General features: G+C 34.8%; 1 long non-coding RNA gene across 1 annotated transcript in view; it reads right to left on the bottom strand.

Moving 5' to 3' along the window:
* Window positions 1-7282: 7282 nt before the first annotated feature.
* The window catches only part of LOC111084923, a 14038-nt gene continuing 11876 nt past the window's right edge, over window positions 7283-9444 (bottom strand). Inside the window, exons 2-4 of the long non-coding RNA XR_002609808.1 lie at window positions 8845-9170; window positions 7685-7746; window positions 7283-7539 (exon numbers count right to left, since the gene is read on the bottom strand). This is a non-coding gene — a long non-coding RNA (uncharacterized LOC111084923). The remainder of the gene's footprint in view (window positions 7540-7684; window positions 7747-8844; window positions 9171-9444) is intronic.

Genomic DNA, 9444 nt, shown 5'->3' with positions numbered 1-9444 from the left:
ACTCGAGGATTCATGAACCTTCGAGAATATGACATGTTACTAGCGTCACGTGACCCCCGCTGTCGTAACAATATCATAAATAATATCACTGCTTCTGGTGTAATGTTGAGTTGTCTCCAGTGTAGTCCCGGTAGGATGGCTGCATCCCCAACCACTAATGTGTCTTCTTTATGTCTAATGTTGTTTCATCACCATGGGTTGAAAGTGGTCTACTACCTCATAATATATAATATAAGCTCCAGTCGATGTGTTTAATATTAAGTGTGTGAATGACCCTTGTTGTCAGCTGTCAAAAGTATTTATGCACAAAGCCACAATTTGTGAGTGTTGCTTTGTGACAAGCAGCCCTATCATGTGCAACTTAAAATGAAACTGGTTTGGTGCAGAAAAAAAAAATAAAATAAAATAAATAACAGGAAATTATCAAATAAATGCCTAATGACACTAGGATTGAAAGATTTGCATAACTTCTGATATAGTACTTACCTCCTTTCACAAGATTAGCTATTCTCGTTCAGTGCTGTCCTCTATATGCGAACTTTTATGCATGCCACAAACCTTCCACTCCCACCCTGTTGGAATTACTATATTCCAACATGTCTCTCACGTAGATCATCATGCATTATCTCTTAACCAATAGTAACATCATATGCTCATGTGACTCCCTCTACACTTCTCTACCGAACCTTCAATTCTCGTTTGGCAGTGTTTGAGTTAAGATGTACTCTTTTTTTATTCCTAGTGCTTACAGTGTGACAAACATTTTTTTTTCACTCAAAGCAGTTCCTTTTTGACTTTATTTTATTTTTTTATACCAGTTCATTCTTGTCGCTATATTTCTGCACTCGAATTTTGTGAACCTTTTCTTGTGCTATGAATTCCAAAGTTCACGTTACCACTTTGGGCGTCACATCAGTGACCAGTGGTTTTTCTCAGGCCTCAGGTGCGGGCGACCTGATGTTGGATCTTTCAGCTTTTATACATCGGGAGATTAAGTGCTACATGGGTCAACCTTTGTCCCCAGACACCGCCCAGGCTCCTCCTGAGTCGGCTGAACTTGTTCAAAATGATGAGGACTTTGATAATCTTTTCCTGCCTTCAGTGTTTGCTGTTCCTTCCCATTTGCAGCCTGAGGAATCACCTAGGCCTAATTTAGTCTTTACAGATTTTGTGTCTCAAGTTTGTGTTTTTTTATCCCTTTCTCTTATCTTTTATTCACCTCCCCTTCCTTGTTACATGAACAAGCTTCCCAACCATTTTTAGTTTTCCTCCCTCCCCTGATGTTCGGGTACATGCGGATCACTTTGTCTCGCAATTAAGTGAGGGGATCAGCATACTCGAGGACTTCTGATCAGTTCACATTTTCTTACCATTGTGTGGACTATCCATTTTTAGGTCAGCAGTTGTTAGGTTCATTGTTACATATTGGGGGTGGCTCCCAAACCAAATGTTAGTCTTACCCATGCCCAATATTCTCACCTATGGTTTACTCTAACCAACTCTTATAATATCTTTCTTCCATACATCTCCTACTGAAGGCTCTCCACAGAAATCCTGAGGGGTTTTCTGTAGATACCCTTACACTTCTCTCCTCCACATTAGCCCACATTTCGTCTTTGGCTTTGGCACATACATGGTTTCTTTGTTGTTGGGACATTATAGGTCAGGATGCAGTTATGTCTTGCCTAGACATTATGTCTTTGATACAGACCCGGAATCTATTGAGCCTCGGGTGAAATCGGTCCACCATCAATCAACCATTATTACTCTTATAGCCCGTTTGTCTCAGTCAGAACTTCATATGCCACCTATTCTCATTACTCATCCTTCATCATCCCAAACCTTACCCATTCCTTCTAATCGGGATACTTCTCGTTGATTTCCTTGATGACTTAACTGCTGTCGCCACTAGTGGGAGCTCGGCTATTAGTTTCTTCCTTGCTAGCATCCCTTCATCAATGGGTGATACAGGTTCTGTCAGAAGGATTCATTATCCAGTTTCCTTCCCCACCTCCTGTTTCTCCTTGCCTCCTCTTGAAGATCCCGTGACCTGCCAGCATCTGTCAGAAGCAGTTCTAGAATTTCTTTCGCAGCAGGCAATCAGACTGATTCACCATCCTTCTAGATTTTTTTATTCCCATCTTTTCGTTGTCCCCAAGAAAACTGGGGATTAGCAGCTGGTCATCGATTTATCTCGCTTCAACTACCTTATTGCTCTCCCAAAGTCCACCATAAAGTATTTTCTCACCCTGAGATGGGCTTTTTCCCCAGGGTTGTGGATAACGAAGATGGATGTCTCCAATGCTTACTTCCACATCCCAATTGCACATCAGTCTTGACCTTACCTTCGGTTTGTCCATCTTGGGGTGATTTACCAATTTTGGGCCCTCCCCTTCAGATTTACCTTGGCTCCTTATGTATTTTGCTGCATAGTCCAGGCTTTTTCACATCATCTCCATGTTCTGGGAATGCAATTTCATTATTACATGGATGACTGACTCATTCCGATCAGAAATTGGCCACTCATACTCAACAACTTTTTTCTGTGGTGGCTCGAGTGGGTTAGATAATCAAATTAGAGAATTCATTCCTTCAACCCACTCAATATCTAGTCCATTTGGGGGTCTTTTTCGACAAAATTACCAGTTGTACTCTACCTTCTTCTTTACATCATCATTCAGCTAGTAAGTTTTATTAAATTTTTTTCAGGGCCTTTATTTCCCATTTTATCACATGGATCCTGCTCTGTGGCGAGTGGTGCCTGACCAGGTATTCTTTAACTCTAAATATGCACTGTACAGCCATATTGACTTGTGCTTTATTTTCCATGGCTTCAAATGCTCACCATGGAGATGGAGATTGTTTGAAGGTGACTCACCTTGTGATATTTTGCTTCATAAACATGCCTATCCCAGACCGTACCACCCATGAACTGCATGGGTAAAGCAGAAGAGGATTGCCGCCCATCCCTAGAGTGAATAACTCAGTATGGTCTGCTTTTCAAAATAAGGTTTTGTGGTTACCCATTGCACAGTCTCCAGTGATGATGTTCCTCCGGACTCTCCACCACATTGTCTACCTCCTTTTTTCAAGTGGAGTATGGGACTCCCTTACACTTTCTAGGTTCAAGCCACTGGGGTGATTGACCATAGCAGTACCCTCCTGAATGAGTTCCACAAAGAAATGGCTGGAACCATTCAGTCAAGAGTAGGGTGATGGTGTACTGCTGGTGTAGATGAGACATGGCCTCCAGAGGAGTTGAGCCATCATCTTACTGGATAATGTGGTCTCCTGATACCATTTACATAACCACTGGAGTTGAGCCATCAAAACTGCAGCTCATTCCTTCGATTGGGAGACCTCTTGTGGATGTTGGTACCCCATGAAGAGGTTTTGGATTAAAGTGACCAATTACTCCACCTGTGTTGTGGGTCACAACAGTGGTACGTAGGATTGTTATAGTTCTATCCTTGACTATCCCTCGTTCTTTTCTTATGGGGATGCTATTGCTTTGGATGGTGCTGCCCTGTGCTACGGTTGAGAGAGTTGACTCTATGCGATAGACATCCTTGTGTGGATGTCAGTACCCCTCGAGGAGGTTTTGGATGTAGTTGACTCACTGAGTATGGTCTGCCATGCTCTAGCCACTCTATAACTCTCAATTTCTTACACATTCCACATTGGGCGAATAGTATACCTGGCTTAGAAGTGGTGCAGTTCCCCTCTTCTGATCTTCGGATCTATATCTCTCATTGTAAGAGGTATCCTTTGGACACTTTCGAAGGCACTTCTTTCATTCCCTCACACTGGTCCCTCCTCCTTCTCAATGTGGGATTCTAGCTAATATTGTGAGAGGAAAGTAAGTACCGTATGGGAAGTTATAATTTTCCTATACTGAAAATGTATTACCTCCTCTCACACTTTCACCCTTCCTCCCCACTTCTCCTGTGTTCACACCTGCCAAACTTCGAAGTGAAGTTTTGGTAGAGGAGTGTAGAGCGATTCACATGAGCAAATCATGCTACTATTGGTTAAGAGATGACGCATTATGATTTACATGAGAGACATGTTGGAATATAGTAATTCAAACAGAGAGGGAGTGGAAGGCTTGTGGTGTGTGTAAAAAAAGTTTGCATATAGAGGGCAGCACTGAAGGAAAATAGCTAATCTTGTGAGATGATGTAAGTACCTATCGGAAATACATTTTCAGTATAGGAAAATTATGACTTATGGACTATGTGACTCCGACGTGTATATTAATTTACTGGAAAATGAGGCACCTTCCCTTCCCTTACAAATAATAAAGCCTTGAAACAGATCAACATAAGATAAAACAAATCTTATTTCTTTTTGTAACTATTTTATTATGCCTTCAACTATAAATTTGTATTGTTTCAGACTCAAATTGTGGTAAGCTCTTCATCCTGGAACTTCTACTAAACTTAGTATATCATTAAGTAAGGAAGATTACCAGGGATTTGAAAGGTCTGCATCCTAAAGGTTTTCTTTTTCTTTTTAACTCCTACTTCCAACTAAGATTAAATAAGTGCTGTAAGTGAAAGTAAAAAATCTTGTAGGACATATGTATATAATAATACTTTATATGTCCTTACAATCTTTATCTGATCAACTTTTTCCACTTTTTTGTACATGAAAGGAATTAACATTATGCAAAAAACGACTGACATTGATATATTTTGCAGTCTCTAAGAACAAGTTCTGGGTACCTGTTAATTATGTTTTACATCAGTTTTGTTATGGGTATGTCTAAATCTTGGTAGTTGGTTTAAACTATGAAACAAACATCCTCTTTTGCATGTCAGGTTGAACCCATCATATCTAGAATCATTGACAGTTTAATACTCATTAACTCATTAAACTTATTGGTTTGTCAACATTCTTTATGTTTTTTGAAAGAATATGGTTAAGGATGCATACAGCTAATAGTTTGTTACAAATCAACAAAAAAACATTTTTGAGAAGAAATCCTTACAGGAAATTCCAGCAGATGCTGGTTCTGCTGGGAATCAGGATTCTTCTGGTTCTAACTTGTCAAGTCATTTTTGGTGGTACTAAATGCCCTCCTCAATTCTGCTGTTTCTACCTAACCACCACAGTTGTGCCATATCTAGTTAGCAGTGTGATTCCTGGCCATCTGTTGTTTTTGTGATAGCCTGTTTACAAATCAATACGACTATTCTGCTGAATTGTGCTTGGATTGCATAAATCCAATATGAATAAATTTACAAGCATACTTTTAGTAACAGTTGTGTAGAATGCTAAGCAAATCATGTTTATAAGTATATTTCATAAGATTAATATTTTCATTAATAAGCGATACTAGTAGAAAGAGAACAGTTTTGTTTAGACTATATTTCTTCACTAAAATGAAATAAGGTAAGGTAAATGCCCATCTTTAGTTTTAATTCAAAACGTAGAGAGATGAACTTGATCCTTGGGTTTTCAAAGCAACCAATCACATTTCATTAGTGGATGGGAATAACAATTTTGATAATTTAAAATGAACTAGGTTTTGAAGAACTAAAATTAATTTATTTATGGTTCTTACAATTTTCTTTTTCATTTACATAACAGTTAAGAAAGAGAGAGAGTAAAAAGTGTTATTTTCACTTGCAGAAGTCAATTTTGCTTAAAGAATTTCCTCCGATATTTCAAAACTTTTATATCTATTAATTTTTCAGTGAGGTGTCTTCCTACTCCAGCTAGATGCTGATTTACCTTATCTGGAGATTTTGTTTTTATTTCTCCAACTACAGCTTGTAGTAATCTGTAGATAAAATAGAAGTAGCATAAAATAAGTGTTTAAAACTATGATGAAATTACATGTGTAATTTCATGATAAAAGATTGTCATTTTCACCATTGAACTTAGTTAGTCAAAAAATAGCATAAATGAAATTTTTTGTGCATTGTAAATTTAGGTTGTACAAAACAGGACCTCCTAATGAACATGCTGTTAAAATGTATTCATACAAGAAAAGCAATATAATAATCATTACTTTTCGTAAATGACACAGTAAGAAAAACTTTATAATTAGCCAAGTATGATTTCTTAAATATCATAATTAACTTTATTAATATATTTTTTAAGTATCAAAAGTACATAAAAATGACAAACAAGATAAAATCAATCCAAAAGGAAAATATGTATGTTACTCTTTTGGGAGTTATTGATTGTTTAGCTGCAGATTTTATAGAACTGCAAACTCTTCCTTCTACACTTCAATCTTTCAGTTTCTTGTACTTTCAGGTGGTTATGATCAGATCTCATATAAATAGAGAATCTTTTTGGTGCATCTTCATGGTGTTCAACTTCTCTTCATTTAATCACACATTATTATCGATATGAACTTGCATATAAATTTCTAAATGTAATTATTAGATTACAAACAGATAGTCACTTATTTATCTTATAATGTAACATTCTAATTCTAATCCTTTGTGAAAGTTTCATAATATGCCATTATATGGCTAGGATATTCTGTTGGTTCCAATACTTTACCAACTTAGCATATACAGTGTTCAAATATCAGGGCTGATGCAATACAGTATGTATCTAGATATTGATGCTGTGATATTATATGTATCTACATACAGAAATTTTACCATTTTACCAATGATTTGTTACAAAATTTGAAAGTCTTGACAATAAAAGTTAATTAGAAACAGGTGTATAATGTTAAAAGTTTTTAGTTATTTAGTCTAAATAAATGTTTGTTTGTTTGTTTGTTTTGAATTTATACACAAAGGGCTATCTGTGTTCTGCCCACCACGGGTATCGAAACCCGGTTTCTAGCATTGTAAGTCTGCAGACATACCGCTGTGCCACTGGGGGGCCTAAATAAATGTAGTTTCCTGTTACAATTTAAAGTAATTCTAGAAAGAAAAAAAAGAAAGATCATTTTAATTTAATTTGTATATTTTTTGGTGGTTACTGACTGACTTCACATAAAATTAGAGCAGTGAATATAGCAGACAAAATATAGAGATTTATTTAAATAATAGTTAGAAATTTATTTCAGAGGTTTTAGAGATTACGCAAAAGAAATTTGTTAATTTTTGAGATGGAGAAAAGTATTTTTAATCTTAACATGAAAATCGCTTTACACTCAGAGCAATGACTATTTTGACTCCATATATTAAAACATTAATTTTTGGCAAAAATACTTTATTAGAAATTCTGATTTTTCCTGTACAAAGACTTGTAACATTTACTTAAAGCTTGCCAAATTTCACGAAGATACCTAAATCATATGGTATCAGAAGGTATATCGATATAATCATATCATAGCTTCATGATATGATACACGTATTATATCACCACACCCCTATCAAATTATCATTGTACACTATTACAAAAGAAAGACAGCTAAATTTGATTTTTTTGTACAACTGAACTTTCCATCTTTCACTCTTTCCTTTGTTGGAAATTCAGATTCTTCTTAACTAACTGATGATGTGTTTATGATATAGGATGCCGTTGTGATCTTCATTTTATTCTGGTTCACCATAGCCAAACCTGTCAGAAATAAAATATTATAGTGCCTTATTTGTGAAATATAATACTTTTGATTTCTTTCAAACATCATATGTCAAACAGAAAGGTGGTTGCCTTTCAGCCCACCAAATTACCAATCATCTTAAATAACTGATTTGAAACTTACCCACTCAGTTCAACCTCCACTTTCAAATACTCTTTAAGTTCATAGAGAGATAACAGCTTCTACTAATGAAATAAAAGAAAAAAATTAAAGACAATATCATATGTTTGTTATAAATTATTTATTTTTTCTTTACTTGCAATATTGCAGCATAACTACCTAAAAAGGAATTATAGTTTCTAAGAATTAATGTTGACTTTTAGAAGTCAATTACCCTACTATTATTAACATTAAACTGCCTTAGAAGTGGGGTTTAAACTTTTTAAATCATGTATTAATCAACAGCAGCAACATTAATATGTTCTTTCCCTTTGAACACTACAAAAATTCACCATAAAATTTTACAACCTTACTATACAAAAATTAATTTTTATGTATAAAATTTCTAAATTTCTTGAACAAGAGATGTCGTAACAACAAAAACACTTTTTCCCATTTTAAGCACTGCTGCAGTAACTAAATTTTGTTTGTCAGTATATGAATATGCTGTTGAATAAACAGAAATGAAAGCCAAATCCTGCTATTTAAATTCAAATATCTGAGTTTGTGTTGTTAACTCCATACTACTTAGAATAAGAATTGATCTGAAACTTGTACTTTTTTATAAGTAATTTTGACACACTGCAGAAGAAACTCAGAAACAAAACATGGTAACACTTGCAAAGTGGTATTAAGACTACAAATAAACAAGTTTTGTTTCACTAAAAACTACCTAATAAAATGGATATTTTCTTTATCAATAAGCTCTTTTTTTGAAAAAAATAAACAAATCAATTTCTTGCACGTGAAAATTTAAAGTTTGGTCCAGAAAATTTGATAGACGAAAATTGTGGAAATGTTAGTATGGAACATAAAATATGTAAATGTTCAAATTGTTTGTAAACTTTTAAAAATTTAATTTCTTGTTTTTATTTAGCTACACTGAGAAAAAGAGCTCTTCAATATTACAATTCCTTATTATTTTGTATTATAGTTCCTTAAACTACTTGATTTTCATGTTAAATAACAATACATCACAGTATAAGCATCATTCATTTCATTATAACAAATAAATTGACAAGTTATTGTTTTCTTTTTGTACATATTTTAAACTGCTAACATTGTCGGTTAGTATCATTTTCAATATCTTACTGGAAAAATTAAGAACATTTCAAAAATCATACCAGAGGTTTGTCCAAAATGTCTTCCTGTAATTTCAAATTAAGTTTCCTGTAATCTTCCTTTTCTCTATGAATTCCAGTGGAGAGCTTAATTTTTAGTAACTTAATTTTTGCAGTCTTTTCTTTAAAGCTTTTTATTCTTAGGTTCAAGTTAAGCTTCTTTGGTACAACTTCATTGTACATATTTGGACAGGACTTGTACATATTTCCATTTCTCTCCAACTTCTGAATCGAAAAAGGTATAACTCCTTCAGTTTAACTTTCTTCTCCTTCAATATCTCCTTTAGTGTTTTGTTCCTTGTATTATGCACAAGTTTTTCTTCCTGTTTCTGTTAATTTATTAAAGTATCTGTAATTTCATCAGAATATCTAAATTCAACAATTTATATTTTAGTAATTGTTAAAGTATTGTTACGACAGCGGAAGTCACGTGACGCTAGTAACACGTCATAATATTCTCGAAGGTTCTTAAATGCTCGAGTGTTTACTAGATATGCAGTATTCTTGTATATAAGACTGCCAAGAAGTGACGGAAACAATGGAATTGAATTGCAAACAGAGATAGAGATGGGCAATTGAGTCAAGCGTGTGAATCGTTCGTTG

The sequence above is a fragment of the Limulus polyphemus genome, unplaced genomic scaffold, assembly GCF_000517525.1.
Source record: "Limulus polyphemus unplaced genomic scaffold, Limulus_polyphemus-2.1.2 Scaffold172, whole genome shotgun sequence".
In the NCBI taxonomy this organism is placed as follows: domain Eukaryota; kingdom Metazoa; phylum Arthropoda; class Merostomata; order Xiphosura; family Limulidae; genus Limulus; species Limulus polyphemus.
Note: the sequence above shows the minus strand (reverse complement) of the source record. Positions and strands in the feature narration are given on the sequence as shown.